Here is a 21,265-nt window from a genome sequence, read left to right as displayed (position 1 = left end):
GCCGACTCCGCTGCCTCCCGGAGTTCCGCCTCTGCAGAAAGCTACCCCTGTATATTATGACAACACAGGCCGCTCCCCCTGTATATTATGACAACACAGGCTGCTCCCCCTGTATACTATGACAGCACAGGTTGCTACCCCTGTATATTATGACAACACAGGCCACTCCTTCTGTATAGAAAGACAATACATGCCGCTCACCCTATATAATAATAGTAACAAGACACCAAAGGCCCCTCTGCTTGTTTATTATGACAGCACAGGCTGCTCCCCCTGAATATTATGACAACACAGGCTGCTCCCCCTGTATACTATGACAGCACAGGTTGCTACCCCTGTATATTATGACAACACAGGCCGCTCCTCCTGTATAGTATGACAGCACAGGCCACTCCTTCTGTATAGAAAGCCAATACATGCTGCTCTCCCTATATAATAATAGTAACAAGACACCAAAGGCCCCTCTGCTTGTTTATTATGACAACACAGGCCGCTCCCCCTGTATACTATGACAGTACAGGATGCTACCCCTGTAATATGACAACACAGGCCACTCCTCCTGTATAGAAAGACAATACGTTCACCCTATATAATAATAGTAACAAGACACCACAGGCCACTTTCCCTGTATAAAAAGGAAACACCGGCTGCTGCCCCTGTATAGTAGGATGTCATAATCCACTACCCCTGTATAGGAGGATGCCCCAGGTCGCTCCCCCTGTTGAGTAGGACAACACCTGCCGCTCCCCTGTATGTATATATATATATATATATACAGCTCTACTGAATATTAATACAACATATGCCGCTCCACCTGTATAGTACAATGCCACAGGACACAACACCTGTAATGTCCCATAGAATTACAGTAACGGCGGGGTCTGCACCACCTGTATCACGGTAACGGCGGAATGTGCGCCACCTGTATTACGGTAATGGCGGGGTCTGCTCCCCCTGTATTATGGTAACGGTGGGGTGTGCACCCCCTGTATTACGGTAATGGCGGGGTCTGTGCCACCTGTATCACGGTAACGGCGGGGTCTGCGCCACCTGTATTACGGTAACGGCGGGGTCTGCGCCACCTGTATTACGGTAACGGCGGGGTCTGCGCCACCTGTATTACGGTAACGGCGGGGTCTGCGTCACCTGTATTACAGTAACGGCGGGGTCTGCTCCACCATTATTACGGTAATGGCGGTGCCTGTGCCACCTGTATTACGGTAACGGCAGAGTCTGCGCCACCTGTATTACGGTAACGGCGGGGACTGCGCCACCTGTATAACGGTAACGGCGAGGCCTGCTCCACCTGTATTACGGTAATGGCGGGGTCTGCGCCCCCTGTATTATGGTAACGGTGTAGTCTGCGCCACCTGTATTACGGTACGGCAGGGGGTATTGCGGTAACAGCGGGGTCTGCACCACCTGCGTTACGGTAACAGCGGGGTCTGCTCCCCCTGTATTACGGTAATGGTGGGGTGTGCACCCCCTGCATTACGGCAACGGCGAGGTCTGCGCCATCTGTATTACCGTAATGGCGGGGTCAACATCACCTGTATTACGGTAACGGCGGGGACTGCACCACCTGTATCACGGTAACGGCGGGGCCTGCTCCACTTACATTACGGTAATGGCGGGTTTTGCGCCACATTTATTACGGTAATGGCGGGGTCTGCACCCCCTGTATCATGGTAACGGTGGAGTCTGAACCACCTGTATAACGGTAACGGCAGGGGGTATTGCGGTAACGGCGGGGTCTGCACCACCTGTATTCCGATAACGGCGGGGTCTGCAACACCTGTATTACGGTAACGGCGGGGTCTGCGCCACCTGTATTACGGTAATGGCGGGGTCTGCGCCCCCTGTATTACGGTAACGGCGGGGTCTGCACCATCTGTATTCCGATAACGGTGGGGTCTGCGCCACCTGTATTACGGTAACGGCGGGGTCTGCACCATCTGTATTCCGATAACGGTGGGGTCTGCGCCACCTGTATTACGGTAACGGCGGGGGCTGCACCACCTGTATTACGGTAACACCGGGGTCTGCGCCACCTGTATTATGGTAACGGTGGGGTCTGCACCACCTGTATTACGGTAACGGCGGGGGCTGCACCACCTGTATTAAGGTAACACCGGGGTCTGCGCCACCTGTATTACGGTAACGGCGGGGTCTGCGCCACCTGTATTACGGTAACGGCGGAGTCTGCGCCACCTGTATTACACTAACGGCGGAGTCTTCGCCACCTGTATTACGGTAACGGCGGGGTCTGCGTCACCTGTATTACGGTAACGATGGGGTCTGCGCCACCTGTATTACGGTAACGGCGGGGTCTGCGCCACCTGTATTACAGTAATAGGACACTAGAGTGTCAGCCACCTGTACAGGGATAATGCAGCACCAGAGGCTGCTCCAGCTGCACTATAACAAGGCACCAGAGGCTGCTCCCCCTGTAGTACAGAACCTGACACCAGAGCTGCTCAGCCTATAGAATAATAATAATAATATCATTACCTGCTGCCAGACACAGCAATGGCTGCTCTCTGCTCCTGCTGCCTTGTGGGAATGATAGAAGGAAGGCGGAGCTCAGACCAGGGGAAAATGGCCGCCGCTCCTGACGTCACTACACGGCCAGGGAACCTATTGCTGCTGCCGGACTGGTCTACAGGAAAATGGCCGCCGGCATCCTGCATTGAGGACATGTATGGCTATTGTAAATACAGAGGGCGGGGCTGTAGGCGGGGTGAAGGAGGGGAGAGGCCAGTAACCAGTAAGCAGCCTTTGTCAATCATGCCCTACTTCCTGCCTGTGCGTTCCACCTTCCGGATTGTGCGTTCCATGATGAGAGTGGCCGCGGCCAATGGACAGGAGAGTGGACGGGCAGAGTGCGGTTCTTGTGTGACGAGCCGCTGCGTCCAATGGGCAGGGAGTGGGCGGGGCTAGAGGTAAATGAGCGACGGAGTATTGCGACCTATAAGAAGAGGGAGTAAGGGCGGGGCTGTGTTTAGCTGTGACTGGAGGCTGCGGCCTATGAGCAGTGAGTAGGCGGGGCTGCTCCTGGTTGCCGAGTTACCGTGGTCCCATGCGTTATGCTGACGATCCCACGAAAATTCTGTCCCGCGCACTTCCGGTACACATTCCTCCGTCCAGGCCAGGGTGATGGTGTGAGCTACTTCCGCCTCATCCTCAAGGTAATGTTCCCTCATCCCACCTGTCTCCTGCCCCCACCTCTCCTAATACCCCCTCTCCTGCCCCATCCTCTCCTAATACCCCCTCTCCTGCCCCCATCCTCTCCTAATACCCCCTCTCCTGCCCCCATCCTCTCCTATTACCCCCTCTCCTGCCCCCATCCTCTCCTATTACCCCCTCTCCTGCCCCCATCCTCTCCTAATACCCCCTCTCCTGCCCCCCACCTCTCCTAATACCCCCTCTCCTGCCCCCATCCTCTCCTAATACCCCCAACCTCTCCTAATACCCCCTCTCCTGCCCCCACCTCTCCTAATACCCCCTCTCCTGCCCCAACCTCTCCTAATACCCCCTCTCCTGCCCCAACCTCTCCTAATACCCCCTCTCCTGCCCCCACCTCTCCTAATACCCCCTCTCCTGCCCCATCCTCTCCTAATACCCCTTCTCCTGCCCCCATCCTCTCCTAATACCCCCTCTCCTGCCCCCATCCTCTCCTAATACCCTCTCTCCTGCCCCCATCCTCTCCTAATACCCCCTCTCCTGCCCCAACCTCTCCTAATACCCCCTCTCCTGCCCCCATCCTCTCCAAATACCCCCTCTCCTGCCCCCACCTCTCCAAATACCCCCTCTCCTGCCCCCACCTCTCCTAATACCCCCTCTCCTGCCCCCACCTCTCCTAATACCCCCTCTCCTGCCCCATCCTCTCCTAATACCCCCTCTCCTGCCCCCATCCTCTCCTAATACCCCCTCTCCTGCCCCCATCCTCTCCTATTACCCCCTCTCCTGCCCCCATTCTCTCCTAATACCCCCTCTCCTGCCCCAACCTCTCCTAATACCCCCTCTCCTGCCCCCATCCTCTCCAAATACCCCCTCTCCTGCCCCCACCTCTCCTAATACCCCCTCTCCTGCCCCCAACCTCTCCTAATACCCCCTCTCCTGCCCCCAATCTCTCCTAATACCCCCTCTCCTGCCCCCATCCTCTCCTAATACCCCCTCTCCTGCCTCAACCCTCCTAATACACCCCTCCTGCCCCCATCCTCTCCTAATACCCCCTCTCCTGCCCCCACCTCTCCTAATACCCCCTCTCCTGCCCCCATCCTCTCCAAATACCCCCTCTCCTGCCCCCACCTCTCCAAATACCCCCTCTCCTGCCCCCACCTCTCCTAATACCCCCTCTCCTGCCCACAATCTCTCCTAATACCCCCTCTCCTGCCCCAACCTCTCCTAATACCCCCTCTCCTGCCCCCATCCTCTCCAAATACCCCCTCTCCTGCCCCCACCTCTCCTAATACCCCCTCTCCTGCCCCCAACCTCTCCTAATACCCCCTCTCCTGCCCCCAATCTCTCCTAATACCCCCTCTCCTGCCCCCATCCTCTCCTAATACCCCCTCTCCTGCCTCAACCCTCCTAATACCCCCCTCCTGCCCCCATCCTCTCCTAATACCCCCTCTCCTGCCCCCACCTCTCCTAATACCCCCTCTCCTGCCCCCACCTCTCCTAATACCCCCTCTCCTGCCCCCAACCTCTCCTAATACCCCCTCTCCTGCCCCCAACCTCTCCTAATACCCCCTCTCCTGCCCCCAACCTCTCCTAATACCCCCTCTCCTGCCCCCAACCTCTCCTAATACCCCCTCTCCTGCCCCCACCTCTCCTAATACCCCCTCTCCTGCCCCAACCTCTCCTAATACCTCCTCTCCTGCCCCAACCTCTCCTAATACCTCCTCTCCTGCCCCCACCTCTCCTAATACCCCCTCTCCTGCCCCAACCTCTCCTAATACCTCCTCTCCTGCCCCCATCCTCTCCTAATACCCCCTCTCCTGCCCCAACCTCTTCTAATACCCCCTCTCCTGCCCCCAACCTCTCCTAATACCCCCTCTCCTAATACCCCCTCTCCTGCCCCCAACCTCTCCTAATACCCCCTCTCCTGCCCCCAACCTCTCCTAATACCCCCTCTCCTGCCCCCAACCTCTCCTAATACCCCCTCTCCTGCCCCCAACCTCTCCTAATACCCCCTCTCCTGCCCCCAACCTCTCCTAATACCCCCTCTCCTGCCCCCAACCTCTCCTAATACCCCCTCTCCTGCCCCCAACCTCTCCTAATACCCCCTCTCCTGCCCCCAACCTCTCCTAATACCCCCTCTCCTGCCCCCAACCTCTCCTAATACCCCCTCTCCTGCCCCAACCTCTCCTAATACCCCCTCTCCTGCCCCACCCACCTCTCCTAATGCCCCCTCTCCTGCCCCCACCTCTCCTAATGCCCCCTCTCCTGCCCCCACCTCTCCTAATACCCCCTCTCCTGCCCCACCTCTCCTAATACCCCCTCTCCTGCCCCACCTCTCCTAATGCCCCCTCTCCTGCCCCCACCTCTCCTAATACCCCCTCTCCTGCCCCCAATCTCTCATAATACCCCCTATCCTGCCCCATCCTCTCCTAATGCCCCCAACCTCTCCTAATACCGCCTCTCCTGCCCCACCTCTCCTAATACCCCCTATCCTGCCCCATCCTCTCCTAATACCCCCTATCCTGCCCCATCCTCTCCTAATGCCCCCTATCCTGCCCAATCCTCTCCTAATGCCCCCTATCCTGCCCAATCCTCTCCTAATACCCCCTATCCTGCCCAATCCTCTCCTAATACCCCCTATCCTGCCCCATCCTCTCCTAATACCCCCTATCCTGCCCCATCCTTTCCTAATACCCCTCAGCTGCTGCCCCTGCATTCTCCTAATGCCCCCTCAGCTGCTGCCCCTGCATTCTCCTAATGCCCCCTCAGCTGCTGCCCCTGCATTCTCCTAATGCCCCCTCAGCTGCTGCCCCTGCATTCTCCTAATGCCCCCTCACCTGCTGCCCCTGACATTCTCCTAATGCCCCCTCAGCTGCTGCCCCTGACATTCTCCTAATGCCCCCTCAGCTGCTACCCCTCACATTCTCCTAATGCCCTCTCACCTGCTGCCCCCTGCTTGTCACCTGCTACCAACTGCCTGTACCTTACCACCCTGTCTGTCACCCGCCTCTCCTGCCACCCCCTGCCTCTACCCTGCCACTCCTGCCTGTCACCCACCTCTCATGCCATCCCCTGCCTGTCATCTGTTACTCCCTGTATGTCACCCGCCTCTGCTGACGCCCCTGCCTGTCACCCACCTCTCATGCCACCCCCTGCATGTCATCTGCCACCCACTGCCTGTCACCCACCGCTCCTGCCAACCCCTGCCTGTACCCTGCCACCCCGTCTGCCACCTGCCTCTCTTGCTGCCCCCAGTCTATACCCTACCACCCCGTCCTGTACCTTACCACCCCCTGTCTGTCACCCACTTCTCATGCCATCCACTGCCTGTCATCTGCCACTCCCTGTATGTCACCTGCCTCTCCTGCAACCCCCTGCATGTCACCCACCTCTCATGCCATCCGTTGCATGTCATCTGCCACTCCCTGTATGTCACCCACCTCTCCTGCCACACCTTGCCTCTACCCTGCCACCCGCTGCCTGTCACCCACTCTCCTTCCACCCACTGCCTGTACCCTGCCACCCACTGCCTGTCACCCACCGCTCCTGCCACCCCATCTGTCACCTGCCGTCCTCAGTCTATACCCTACCAACCTGTCCTGAACCCTGCCGCCCTCTTCCTGTACCCTGCCAGTCGCCTGGCACTCCTGCTGCCCCCTGCCTCTCCTACCACCCTGTCGGTCACCTGCCACGACCTGCTTCTCCTACCACCCCCCTGCCCATCATCTGCCACTTTCCTGCCTGTAACCTGCCTCTACTACCACCCCCTGTCTGTCACCTGCCTCTACCACACCCCTGCCACCCCGTCTATCACCCACCTCTCTTGCCACCACATACCACCCTGTCCTGTACCCTGCCAGTCATCTGCAGCCGCTTGCCAGTTGCCTGACACTCCTGCTGCCCCCTGCCTCTCCTACCACCCCCTGTCTGTCACCTGCCTCTCCTACCACCCCCTGCCCATCACCTGCCACCACCTGCCTCTCCTACCACCCCCTGTCTGTCACCTGCCACCCCCTGCCTCTCCTACCACCCCCTGCCTCTCCTACCACCCCCCTGCCCATCACCTGCCACTTTCCTGCCTGTAACCTGCCTCTACTACCACCCGCTGTCTTTCACCTGCCACCGCCTGTCTTACCTGTGCCTCTCTGCCTGTACCTTTCCTCCATTGCCTCTTCTACCACCCCCTGCCCATCATCCTCCACCACCTGCATCTCCTGCCACCCACATGTCCGTCACCTGGCTCTCCTGCTTGCACCCTGCTGCCTCACCTGCAGCCCCCTACTCATCACCTGCCTCTCCTGCATCTGCCTGGCTGTACCCTGACACATCTTCCTCTCCTGCCACCCCCTTTTCATCACCTGCCGTGTCACCTGGCGCCCCCCCCGACCGTCACCTGTCCCCCCCCCCCCCCCCAGCTGTCACCTGTCGTCGTCCGTCCCCCCTGGCCGTCACCTGTCGCCCCCCTCCCCTGGCCGTCACCTGTCGGCGTGACCGGCAGCTGCATGGGGGAGGAGTTGCGTGACCGGTGGCTGCATGGGGGTGAGGTTGCGTGACCGGTGGCTGCATGGGGGTGAGGTTGCGTGACCGGTGGCTGCATGGGGGTGAGGTTGCGTGACCTGTGGCTGCATGGGGGTGAGGTTGCGTGACCGGTGGCTGCATGGGGGTGAGGTTGCGTGACCGGTGGCTGCATGGGGGTGAGGTTGCGTGACCGGTGGCTGCATTGGGGTATAACCAGCAGGCACAGCATAGTGAGGGTGGGATGTGTGATTGTAGCTGCATGGGGGTGGGGTGTGTGACCAGTGGGCACATTAGTGAGGGTGGGATGTGTGACCGGTGGCTGCATGGGGGAGGGGGGTGTGACCGGTGGCTGCATGGGGGAGGGGTGCCTGACCGGTGGATGCATGGGGGAGGGGGCGTGACCGGTGGCTGCATGGGGGAGGGGGGCGTGACCGGTGGCTGCATGGGGGAGGGGGCGTGACCGGTGGCTGCATGGGGGAGGGGGCGTGACCGGTGGCTGCATGGGGGAGGGGGGCGTGACCGGTGGCTGCATGGGGGAGGGGGGCGTGACCGGTGGCTGCATGGGGGAGGGGGGCGTGACCGGTGGCTGCATGGGGGAGGGGGGCGTGACCGGTGGCTGCATGGGGGAGGGGGGGCGTGACCGGTGGCTGCATGGGGGAGGGGGCGTGGCCGGTGGCTGCATGGGGGAAAGGGCGTGGCCGGTGGCTGCATGGGGGAGGGGGCGTGACCGGTGGCTGCATGGGGGAGGGGGCGTGACCAGTAGGCACATCAGTGAGGGTGGGATGTGTGACCGGTGGCTGCATGGGGGAGGGGTGCGTGTCAGGTGGCTACATGGGTGCGGGGTAGGTGACCAGTAGGCATATCAGTGAGGGTGGGATGTGTGACCGGTGGTTGCATGGGGGAGGGGTGCGTGTCAGGTGGCTGCATAGGTGCAGGGTAGGTGACCAGTAGGCACATCAGTGAGGGTGGGATGTGTGACCGGTGGCTGCATGGGGGAGGGGTGCGTGTCAGGTGGCTACATGGGTGCGGGGTAGGTGACCAGTAGGCACATCAGTGAGGGTGAGATGTGTGACCGGTGGCTGCATGGGGGAGGGGTGCGTGTCAGGTGGCTACATGGGTGCGGGGTAGGTGACCAGTAGGCACATCAGTGAGGGTGAGATGTGTGACCGGTGGTTGCATGGGGGAGGGGTGCGTGTCAGGTGGCTACATGGGTGCGGGGTAGGTGACCAGTAGGCACATCAGTGAGGATGAGATGTGTGACCGGTGGCTGCATGGGGGAGGGGTGCGTGTCAGGTGGCTACATGGGTGCGGGGTAGGTGACCAGTAGGCACATCAGTGAGGGTGAGATGTGTGACCGGTGGCTGCATGGGGGAGGGGTGCGTGTCAGGTGGCTACATGGGTGCGGGGTAGGTGACCAGTAGGCACATCAGTGAGGGTGGGATGTGTGACCGGTGGTTGCATGGGGGAGGGGTGCGTGTCAGGTGGCTGCATAGGTGCAGGGTAGGTGACCAGTAGGCACATCAGTGAGGGTGAGATGTGTGACCGGTGGCTGCATGGGGGAGGGGTGCGTGTCAGGTGGCTACATGGGTGCGGGGTAGGTGACCAGTAGGCACATCAGTGAGGGTGAGATGTGTGACCGGTGGTTGCATGGGGGAGGGGTGCGTGTCAGGTAGCTACATGGGTGCGGGGTAGGTGACCAGTAGGCACATCAGTGAGGATGAGATGTGTGACCGGTGGCTGCATGGGGGAGGGGTGCGTGTCAGGTGGCTACATGGGTGCGGGGTAGGTGACCAGTAGGCACATCAGTGAGGGTGAGATGTGTGACCGGTGGTTGCATGGGGGAGGGGTGCGTGTCAGGTGGCTGCATAGGTGCAGGGTAGGTGACCAGTAGGCACATCAGTGAGGGTGAGATGTGTGACCGGTGGCTGCATGGGGGAGGGGTGCGTGTCAGGTGGCTACATGGGTGCGGGGTAGGTGACCAGTAGGCACATCAGTGAGGGTGAGATGTGTGACCGGTGGTTGCATGGGGGAGGGGTGCGTGTCAGGTGGCTGCATAGGTGCAGGGTAGGTGACCAGTAGGCACATCAGTGAGGGTGAGATGTGTGACCGGTGGCTGCATGGGGGAGGGGTGCGTGTCAGGTGGCTACATGGGTGCGGGGTAGGTGACCAGTAGGCACATCAGTGAGGATGAGATGTGTGACCGGTGGCTGCATGGGGGAGGGGTGCGTGTCAGGTGGCTACATGGGTGCGGGGTAGGTGACCAGTAGGCACATCAGTGAGGGTGAGATGTGTGACCGGTGGCTGCATGGGGGAGGGGTGCGTGTCAGGTGGCTACATGGGTGCGGGGTAGGTGACCAGTAGGCACATCAGTGAGGGTGTGATGTGTGACCGGTGGCTGCATGGGGGAGGAGTGCGTGTCAGGTGGCTACATGGGTGCGGGGTAGGTGACCAGTAGGCACATCAGTGAGGGTGAGATGTGTGACCGGTGGCTGCATGGGGGAGGGTTGCGTGTCAGGTAGCTACATGGGTGCGGGGTAGGTGACCAGTAGGCACATCAGTGAGGGTGAGATGTGTGACCGGTGGCTGCATGGGGGAGGGGTGCGTGTCAGGTGGCTACATGGGTGCGGGGTAGGTGACCAGTAGGCACATCAGTGAGGGTGAGATGTGTGACCGGTGGCTGCATGGGGGAGGGGTGCGTGTCAGGTGGCTACATGGGTGCGGGGTAGGTGACCAGTAGGCACATCAGTGAGGGTGGGATGTGTGACCGGTGGTTGCATGGGGGAGGGGTGCGTGTCAGGTGGCTACATGGGTGCGGGGTAGGTGACCAGTAGGCACATCAGTGAGGGTGGGATGTGTGACCGGTGGTTGCATGGGGGAGGGGTGCGTGTCAGGTGGCTGCATAGGTGCAGGGTAGGTGACCAGTAGGCACATCAGTGAGGGTGAGATGTGTGACCGGTGGCTGCATGGGGGAGGGGTGCGTGTCAGGTGGCTACATGGGTGCGGGGTAGGTGACCAGTAGGCACATCAGTGAGGATGAGATGTGTGACCGGTGGCTGCATGGGGGAGGGGTGCGTGTCAGGTGGCTACATGGGTGCGGGGTAGGTGACCAGTAGGCACATCAGTGAGGGTGAGATGTGTGACCGGTGGTTGCATGGGGGAGGGGTGCGTGTCAGGTGGCTGCATAGGTGCAGGGTAGGTGACCAGTAGGCACATCAGTGAGGGTGAGATGTGTGACCGGTGGCTGCATGGGGGAGGGGTGCGTGTCAGGTGGCTACATGGGTGCGGGGTAGGTGACCAGTAGGCACATCAGTGAGGATGAGATGTGTGACCGGTGGCTGCATGGGGGAGGGGTGCGTGTCAGGTGGCTACATGGGTGCGGGGTAGGTGACCAGTAGGCACATCAGTGAGGGTGAGATGTGTGACCGGTGGCTGCATGGGGGAGGGTTGCGTGTCAGGTGGCTACATGGGTGCGGGGTAGGTGACCAGTAGGCACATCAGTGAGGGTGAGATGTGTGACCGGTGGCTGCATGGGGGAGGGGTGCGTGTCAGGTGGCTACATGGGTGCGGGGTAGGTGACCAGTAGGCACATCAGTGAGGGTGTGATGTGTGACCGGTGGCTGCATGGGGGAGGAGTGCGTGTCAGGTGGCTACATGGGTGCGGGGTAGGTGACCAGTAGGCACATCAGTGAGGGTGGGATGTGTGACCGGTGGTTGCATGGGGGAGGGGTGCGTGTCAGGTGGCTACATGGCTGCAGGGTAGGTGACCAGTAGGCACATCAGTGAGGGTGAGATGTGTGACCGGTGGCTGCATGGGGGAGGGTTGCGTGTCAGGTAGCTACATGGGTGCGGGGTAGGTGACCAGTAAGCACATCAGTGAGGGTGAGATGTGTGACCGGTGGCTGCATGGGGGAGGGGTGCGTGTCAGGTGGCTACATGGGTGCGGGGTAGGTGACCAGTAGGCACATCAGTGAGGGTGGGATGTGTGACCGGTGGTTGCATGGGGGAGGGGTGCGTGTCAGGTGGCTACATGGGTGCGGGGTAGGTGACCAGTAGGCACATCAGTGAGGGTGAGATGTGTGACCGGTGGCTGCATGGGGGAGGGGTGCGTGTCAGGTGGCTACATGGGTGCGGGGTAGGTGACCAGTAGGCACATCAGTGAGGGTGAGATGTGTGACCGGTGGCTGCATGGGGGAGGGGTGCGTGTCAGGTGGCTACTTGGGTGCGGGGTAGGTGACCAGTAGGCACATCAGTGAGGGTGAGATGTGTGACCGGTGGCTGCATGGGGGAGGGGTGCGTGTCAGGTGGCTACATGGGTGCGGGGTAGGTGACCAGTAGGCACATCAGTGAGGGTGAGATGTGTGACCGGTGGCTGCATGGGGGAGGGTTGCGTGTCAGGTAGCTACATGGGTGCGGGGTAGGTGACCAGTAGGCACATCAGTGAGGGTGAGATGTGTGACCGGTGGCTGCATGGGGGAGGGGTGCGTGTCAGGTGGCTACATGGGTGCGGGGTAGGTGACCAGTAGGCACATCAGTGAGGGTGGGATGTGTGACCGGTGGTTGCATGGGGAAGGGGTGCGTGTCAGGTGGCTACATGGGTGCGGGGTAGGTGACCAGTAGGCACATCAGTGAGGGTGAGATGTGTGACCGGTGGCTGCATGGGGGAGGGGTGCGTGTCAGGTGGCTACATGGGTGCGGGGTAGGTGACCAGTAGGCACATCAGTGAGGGTGGGATGTGTGACCGGTGGTTGCATGGGGGAGGGGTGCGTGTCAGGTGGCTGCATAGGTGCAGGGTAGGTGACCAGTAGGCACATCAGTGAGGGTGGGATGTGTGACCGGTGGTTGCATGGGGGAGGGGTGCGTGTCAGGTGGCTGCATAGGTGCAGGGTAGGTGACCAGTAGGCACATCAGTGAGGGTGAGATGTGTGACCGGTGGCTGCATGGGGGAGGGGTGCGTGTCAGGTGGCTACATGGGTGCGGGGTAGGTGACCAGTAGGCACATCAGTGAGGGTGGGATGTGTGACCGGTGGTTGCATGGGGGAGGGGTGCGTGTCAGGTGGCTACATGGGTGCGGGGTAGGTGACCAGTAGGCACATCAGTGAGGGTGGGATGTGTGACCGGTGGCTGCATGGGGGAGGGGTGCGTGTCAGGTGGCTACATGGGTGCGGGGTAGGTGACCAGTAGGCACATCAGTGAGGGTGGGATGTGTGACCGGTGGCTGCATGGGGGAGGGGTGCGTGTCAGGTAGCTACATGGGTGCGGGGTAGGTGACCAGTAGGCACATCAGTGAGGATGAGATGTGTGACCGGTGGCTGCATGGGGGAGGGGTGCGTGTCAGGTGGCTACATAGGTGCGGGGTAGGTGACCAGTAGGCACATCAGTGAGGGTGAGATGTGTGACCGGTGGCTGCATGGGGGAGGGGTGCGTGTCAGGTGGCTGCATAGGTGCAGGGTAGGTGACCAGTAGGCACATCAGTGAGGGTGAGATGTGTGACCGGTGGCTGCATGGGGGAGGGTTGCGTGTCAGGTGGCTGCATAGGTGCGGGGTAGGTGACCAGTAGGCACATCAGTGAGGGTGAGATGTGTGACCGGTGGCTGCATGGGGGAGGGGTGCGTGTCAGGTGGCTACATGGGTGCGGGGTAGGTGACCAGTAGGCACATCAGTGAGGGTGGGATGTGTGACCGGTGGTTGCATGGGGGAGGGGTGCGTGTCAGGTGGCTACATGGGTGCGGGGTAGGTGACCAGTAGGCACATCAGTGAGGGTGGGATGTGTGACCGGTGGTTGCATGGGGGAGGGGTGCGTGTCAGGTGGCTACATGGGTGCGGGGTAGGTGACCAGTAGGCACATCAGTGAGGGTGGGATGTGTGACCGGTGGCTGCATGGGGGAGGGGTGCGTGTCAGGTGGCTACATGGGTGCGGGGTAGGTGACCAGTAGGCACATCAGTGAGGGTGGGATGTGTGACCGGTGGCTGCATGGGGGAGGGGTGCGTGTCAGGTAGCTACATGGGTGCGGGGTAGGTGACCAGTAGGCACATCAGTGAGGATGAGATGTGTGACCGGTGGTTGCATGGGGGAGGGGTGCGTGTCAGGTGGCTGCATAGGTGCAGGGTAGGTGACCAGTAGGCACATCAGTGAGGGTGAGATGTGTGACCGGTGGCTGCATGGGGGAGGGTTGCGTGTCAGGTGGCTGCATAGGTGCGGGGTAGGTGACCAGTAGGCACATCAGTGAGGGTGAGATGTGTGACCGGTGGCTGCATGGGGGAGGGGTGCGTGTCAGGTGGCTACATGGGTGCGGGGTAGGTGACCAGTAGGCACATCAGTGAGGGTGGGATGTGTGACCGGTGGCTGCATGGGGGAGGGGTGCGTGTCAGGTGGCTACATGGGTGCGGGGTAGGTGACCAGTAGGCACATCAGTGAGGGTGAGATGTGTGACCGGTGGCTGCATGGGGGAGGGTTGCGTGTCAGGTAGCTACATGGGTGCGGGGTAGGTGACCAGTAGGCACATCAGTGAGGGTGAGATGTGTGACCGGTGGCTGCATGGGGAGGGGTGCGTGTCAGGTGGCTGCATAGGTGCAGGGTAGGTGACCAGTAGGTACATCAGTGAGGGTGAGATGTGTGACCGGTGGCTGCATGGGGGAGGGGTGCGTGTCAGGTGGCTACATGGGTGCGGGGTAGGTGACCAGTAGGCACATCAGTGAGGGTGAGATGTGTGACCGGTGGCTGCATGGGGGAGGGTTGCGTGTCAGGTAGCTACATGGGTGCGGGGTAGGTGACCAGTAGGCACATCAGTGAGGGTGAGATGTGTGACCGGTGGCTGCATGGGGGAGGGGTGCGTGTCAGGTGGCTACATGGGTGCGGGGTAGGTGACCAGTAGGCACATCAGTGAGGGTGGGATGTGTGACCGGTGGTTGCATGGGGGAGGGGTGCGTGTCAGGTGGCTACATGGGTGCGGGGTAGGTGACCAGTAGGCACATCAGTGAGGGTGAGATGTGTGACCGGTGGTTGCATGGGGGAGGGGTGCGTGTCAGGTGGCTACATGGGTGCGGGGTAGGTGACCAGTAGGCACATCAGTGAGGGTGAGATGTGTGACCGGTGGTTGCATGGGGGAGGGTTGCGTGTCAGGTGGCTGCATAGGTGCGGGGTAGGTGACCAGTAGGCACATCAGTGAGGGTGAGATGTGTGACCGGTGGCTGCATGGGGGAGGGTTGCGTGTCAGGTGGCTACATGGGTGCGGGGTAGGTGACCAGTAGGCACATCAGTGAGGGTGGGATGTGTGACCGGTGGTTGCATGGGGGAGGGGTGCGTGTCAGGTGGCTACATGGGTGCGGGGTAGGTGACCAGTAGGCACATCAGTGAGGGTGGGATGTGTGACCGGTGGTTGCATGGGGGAGGGGTGCGTGTCAGGTGGCTACATGGGTGCGGGGTAGGTGACCAGTAGGCACATCAGTGAGGGTGAGATGTGTGACCGGTGGTTGCATGGGGGAGGGTTGCGTGTCAGGTGGCTGCATAGGTGCGGGGTAGGTGACCAGTAGGCACATCAGTGAGGGTGAGATGTGTGACCGGTGGCTGCATGGGGGAGGGTTGCGTGTCAGGTAGCTACATGGGTGCGGGGTAGGTGACCAGTAGGCACATCAGTGAGGGTGAGATGTGTGACCGGTGGCTGCATGGGGGAGGGGTGCGTGTCAGGTGGCTACATGGGTGCGGGGTAGGTGACCAGTAGGCACATCAGTGAGGGTGGGATGTGTGACCGGTGGTTGCATGGGGGAGGGGTGCGTGTCAGGTGGCTACATGGGTGCGGGGTAGGTGACCAGTAGGCACATCAGTGAGGGTGGGATGTGTGACCGGTGGTTGCATGGGGGAGGGGTGCGTGTCAGGTGGCTACATGGGTGCAGGGTAGGTGACCAGTAGGCACATCAGTGAGGGTGAGATGTGTGACCGGTGGCTGCATGGGGGAGGGGTGCGTGTCAGGTGGCTACATGGGTGCGGGGTAGGTGACCAGTAGGCACATCAGTGAGGGTGAGATGTGTGACCGGTGGCTGCATGGGGGAGGGGTGCGTGTCAGGTGGCTACATGGGTGCGGGGTAGGTGACCAGTAGGCACATCAGTGAGGGTGGGATGTGTGACCGGTGGCTGCATGGGGGAGGGGTGCGTGTCAGGTGGCTACATGGGTGCGGGGTAGGTGACCAGTAGGCACATCAGTGAGGGTGGGATGTGTGACCGGTGGCTGCATGGGGGAGGGGTGCGTGTCAGGTGGCTACATGGGTGCGGGGTAGGTGACCAGTAGGCACATCAGTGAGGGTGAGATGTGTGACCGGTGGCTGCATGGGGGAGGGGTGCGTGTCAGGTGGCTACTTGGGTGCGGGGTAGGTGACCAGTAGGCACATCAGTGAGGGTGAGATGTGTGACCGGTGGCTGCATGGGGGAGGGGTGCGTGTCAGGTGGCTACATGGGTGCGGGGTAGGTGACCAGTAGGCACATCAGTGAGGGTGAGATGTGTGACCGGTGGTTGCATGGGGGAGGGGTGCGTGTCAGGTGGCTACATGGGTGCGGGGTAGGTGACCAGTAGGCACATCAGTGAGGGTGAGATGTGTGACCGGTGGCTGCATGGGGGAGGGGTGCGTGTCAGGTGGCTACTTGGGTGCGGGGTAGGTGACCAGTAGGCACATCAGTGAGGGTGAGATGTGTGACCGGTGGCTGCATGGGGGAGGGGTGCGTGTCAGGTGGCTACATGGGTGCGGGGTAGGTGACCAGTAGGCACATCAGTGAGGGTGAGATGTGTGACCGGTGGCTGCATGGGGGAGGGGTGCGTGTCAGGTGGCTACATGGGTGCGGGGTAGGTGACCAGTAGGCACATCAGTGAGGGTGAGATGTGTGACCGGTGGCTGCATGGGGGAGGGGTGCGTGTCAGGTGGCTACATGGGTGCGGGGTAGGTGACCAGTAGGCACATCAGTGAGGGTGAGATGTGTGACCGGTGGCTGCATGGGGGAGGGGTGCGTGTCAGGTGGCTACATGGGTGCCGGGTAGGTGACCAGTAGGCACATCAGTGAGGGTAGGATGCGCACACGTCACAGTTTCCTGTCATACTAACATATACGCCCCAGTTTTCACTATATACAGTATATGTAAAATACAAAGAACATATAAATATAATCTTTCTATTATTCTAATCATTTTTCCAGTCAAAAGTGTGAAGTAAAAATTCTGTGGTAGGTGAGGCAGTGCCTCTGCCCACGTGTATATACCACTGCACCTGTGTCTAATGCCCACGTGTGTATACCTCTGCACCTGTGTATAATGCCCACGTGTATATACCACTGCACCTGTGTCTAATGCCCACGTGTATATACCTCTGCACCTGTGTATAATGCCCACGTGTGTATACCTCTGCACCTGTGTCTAATGCCCACGTGTGTATACCTCTGCACCTGTGTATAATGCCCACGTGTATATACCGCTGCACCTGTGTATAATGCCCACGTGTGTATACCTCTGCACCTGTGTATAATGCCCACGTGTGTATACCTCTGCACCTGTGTCTAATGCCCACGTGTATATACCACTGCACCTGTGTATATAGCCCACGTGTGTATACCTCTGCACCTGTGTATAATGCCCACGTGTGTATACCTCTGCACCTGTGTATAATGCCCACGTGTATATACCTCTGCACCTGTGTATAATGCCCACGTGTGTATACCTCTGCACCTGTGTATAATGCCCACGTGTATATACCACTGCACCTGTGTCTAATGCCCACGTGTGTATACCTCTGCACCTGTGTATAATGCCCACGTGTATATACCACTGCACCTGTGTCTAATGCCCACGTGTGTATACCTCTGCACCTGTGTCTAATGCCCACGTGTATATACCACTGCACCTGTGTCTAATGCCCACGTGTGTATACCTCTGCACCTGTGTATATAGCCCACGTGTGTATACCTCTGCACCTGTGTCTAATGCCCACGTGTGTATACCTCTGCACCTGTGTATATAGCCCACGTGTATATACCACTGCACCTGTGTCTAATGCCCACGTGTGTATACCTCTGCACCTGTGTATATAGCCCACGTGTGTATACCTCTGCACCTGTGTATATACCTCTGCACCTGTGTATAATGCTCACGTGTATATACCTCTGCACCTGTGTATATACCGCTGCACCTGTGTATAATGCCCACGTGTGTATACCTCTGCACCTGTGTATAATGCCCACGTGTATATACCTCTGCACCTGTGTATAATGCCCACGTGTGTATACCTCTGCACCTGTGTCTAATGCCCACGTGTGTATACCTCTGTACCTGTGTCTAATGCCCACGTGTGTATAGCGCTGCACCTGTGTATAATGCCCACGTGTGTATACCTCTGCACCTGTGTATAATGCCCACGTGTGTATACCACTGCACCTGTGTATAATGCCCACGTGTGTATACCTCTGCACCTGTGTATAATGCCCACGTGTATATACCTCTGCACCTGTGTATAATGCCCACGTGTATATACCTCTGCACCTGTGTATAATGCCCACGTGTGTATACCTCTGCACCTCTGTGTATAATGCCCACGTGTATATACCTCTGCACCTGTGTATAATGCCCACGTGTGTATACCTCTGCACCTCTGTGTATAATGCCCACGTGTATATACCTCTGCACCTGTGTATATAGCCCTCGTGTGTATAGCGCTGCACCTGTGTATATAGCCCACGTGTGTATACCTCTGCACCTGTGTATAATGCCCACGTGTGTATACCTCTGCACCTGTGTCTAATGCCCACGTGTGTATACCTCTGCACCTGTGTATAATGCCCACGTGTATATACCTCTGCACCTGTGTATAATGCCCACGTGTGTATACCTCTGCACCTGTGTATAATGCCCACGTGTATATACCACTGCACCTGTGTATAATGCCCACGTGTGTATACCTCTGCACCTGTGTCTAATGCTCACGTGTGTATACCTCTGCACCTGTGTATAATGCCCACGTGTATATACCTCTGCACCTGTGTATAATGCCCACGTGTGTATACCTCTGCACCTCTGTGTATAATGCCCACGTGTATATACCTCTGCACCTGTGTATAATGCCCACGTGTGTATACCTCTGCACCTGTGTACAATGCCCACGTGTGTATACCTCTGCACCTGTGTATAATGCCCACATGTATATACCTCTGCACCTGTGTATAATGCCCACGTGTGTATACCTCTGCACCTGTGTATATAGCCCACGTGTATATACCTCTGCACCTGTGTCTAATGCCCACGTGTGTATACCTCTGCACCTGTGTCTAATGCCCACGTGTGTATACCTCTGCACCTGTGTATAATGCCCACGTGTATATACCTCTGCACCTGTGTATAATGCCCACGTGTATATACCTCTGCACCTGTGTATAATGCCCACGTGTGTATACCTCTGCACCTGTGTATAATGCCCACGTGTGTATACCTCTGCACCTGTGTATAATGCCCACGTGTGTATACCTCTGCACCTGTGTATATAGCCCACGTGTATATACCTCTGCACCTGTGTCTAATGCCCACGTGTGTATACCTCTGCACCTGTGTCTAATGCCCACGTGTGTATACCTCTGCACCTGTGTATAATGCCCACGTGTGTATACCGCTGCACCTGTGTATAATGCTCACGTGTGTATACCTCTGCACCTGTGTATATAGCCCACGTGTGTATACCTCTGCACCTGTGTATAATGCCCACGTGTATATACCTCTGCACCTGTGTATAATGCCCACGTGTATATACCTCTGCACCTGTGTATAATGCCCACGTGTGTATACCTCTGCACCTGTGTATAATGCCCACGTGTGTATACCTCTGCACCTGTGTATAATGCCCACGTGTGTATACCTCTGCACCTGTGTATATTGCCCACGTGTATATACCTCTGCACCTGTGTATAATGCCCACGTGTATATACCTCTGCACCTGTGTATAATGCCCACGTGTGTATACCTCTGCACCTGTGTATAATGCCCACGTGTATATACCTCTGCACCTGTGTATAATGCCCACGTGTGTATACCTCTGCACCTGTGTCTAATGCCCACGTGTGTATACCTCTGCACCTGTGTATAATGCCCACGTGTATATACCTCTGCACCTGTGTATGATGCCCACGTGTATATACCTCTGCACCTGTGTATAATGCCCACGTGTGTATACCTCTGCACCTGTGTATAATGCCCACGTGTGTATACCACTGCACCTGTGTATAATGCCCACGTGTGTATACCTCTGCACCTGTGTCTAATGCCCACGTGTGTATACCTCTGCACCTGTGTATAATGCCCACGTGTGTATACCTCTGCACCTGTGTATAATGCCCACGTGTGTATACCTCTGCACCTGTGTATAATGCCCACGTGTGTATACCTCTGCACCTGTGTATAATGCCCACGTGTGTATACCTCTGCACCTGTGTATAATGCCCACGTGTGTATACCTCTGCACCTGTGTATAATGCCCACGTGTATATACCTCTGCACCTGTGTATAATGCCCACGTGTGTATACCTCTGCACCTGTGTATAATGCCCACGTGTGTATACCACTGCACCTGTGTATAATGCCCACGTGTATATACCTCTGCACCTGTGTATAATGCCCACGTGTGTATACCTCTGCACCTGTGTCTAATGCCCACGTGTGTATACCTCTGCACCTGTGTCTAATGCCCACGTGTATATACCTCTGCACCTGTGTATAATGCCCACATGTATATACCTCTGCACCTGTGTCTAATGCCCACGTGTATATACCTCTGCACCTGTGTCTAATGCCCACGTGTGTATACCTCTGCACCTGTGTATAATGCCCACGTGTATATACCACTGCACCTGTGTCTAATGCCCACGTGTGTATACCTCTGCACCTGTGTATAATGCCCACGTGTATATACCACTGCACCTGTGTCTAATGCCCACGTGTGTATACCTCTGCACCTGTGTATAATGCCCACGTGTATATACCACTGCACCTGTGTCTAATGCCCACGTGTATATACCTCTGCACCTGTGTATAATGCCCACGTGTGTATACCTCTGCACCTGTGTCTAATGCCCACGTGTGTATACCTCTGCACCTGTGTATAATGCCCACGTGTATATACCGCTGCACCTGTGTATAATGCCCACGTGTGTATACCTCTGCACCTGTGTATAATGCCCACGTGTGTATACCTCTGCACCTGTGTCTAATGCCCACGTGTATATACCACTGCACCTGTGTATATAGCCCACGTGTGTATACCTCTGCACCTGTGTATAATGCCCACGTGTGTATACCTCTGCACCTGTGTATAATGCCCACGTGTATATACCTCTGCACCTGTGTATAATGCCCACGTGTGTATACCTCTGCACCTGTGTATAATGCCCACGTGTATATACCACTGCACCTGTGTCTAATGCCCACGTGTGTATACCTCTGCACCTGTGTATAATGCCCACGTGTATATACCACTGCACCTGTGTCTAATGCCCACGTGTGTATACCTCTGCACCTGTGTCTAATGCCCACGTGTATATACCACTGCA

At 58.1% G+C, this 21,265-nt stretch overlaps 1 protein-coding gene across 2 annotated transcripts in view; it reads left to right on the top strand.

Annotated features, from left to right (window-relative positions):
* The first annotated feature begins 2,992 nt into the window (after positions 1-2,992).
* LOC134984338 (oocyte zinc finger protein XlCOF22-like) overlaps positions 2,993-21,265 on the top strand; it is a 45,265-nt gene continuing 26,992 nt past the window's right edge. For both annotated transcript variants that reach the window (XM_063949940.1, XM_063949939.1), the window contains exon 1: positions 2,993-3,188. The gene's annotated coding sequence lies outside the window, so the exon portion shown is untranslated. The remainder of the gene's footprint in view (positions 3,189-21,265) is intronic.

Source organism: Pseudophryne corroboree (assembly GCF_028390025.1).
Source record: "Pseudophryne corroboree isolate aPseCor3 chromosome 3 unlocalized genomic scaffold, aPseCor3.hap2 SUPER_3_unloc_5, whole genome shotgun sequence".
NCBI classification, from domain to species: domain Eukaryota; kingdom Metazoa; phylum Chordata; class Amphibia; order Anura; family Myobatrachidae; genus Pseudophryne; species Pseudophryne corroboree.
Note: the sequence above shows the minus strand (reverse complement) of the source record. Positions and strands in the feature narration are given on the sequence as shown.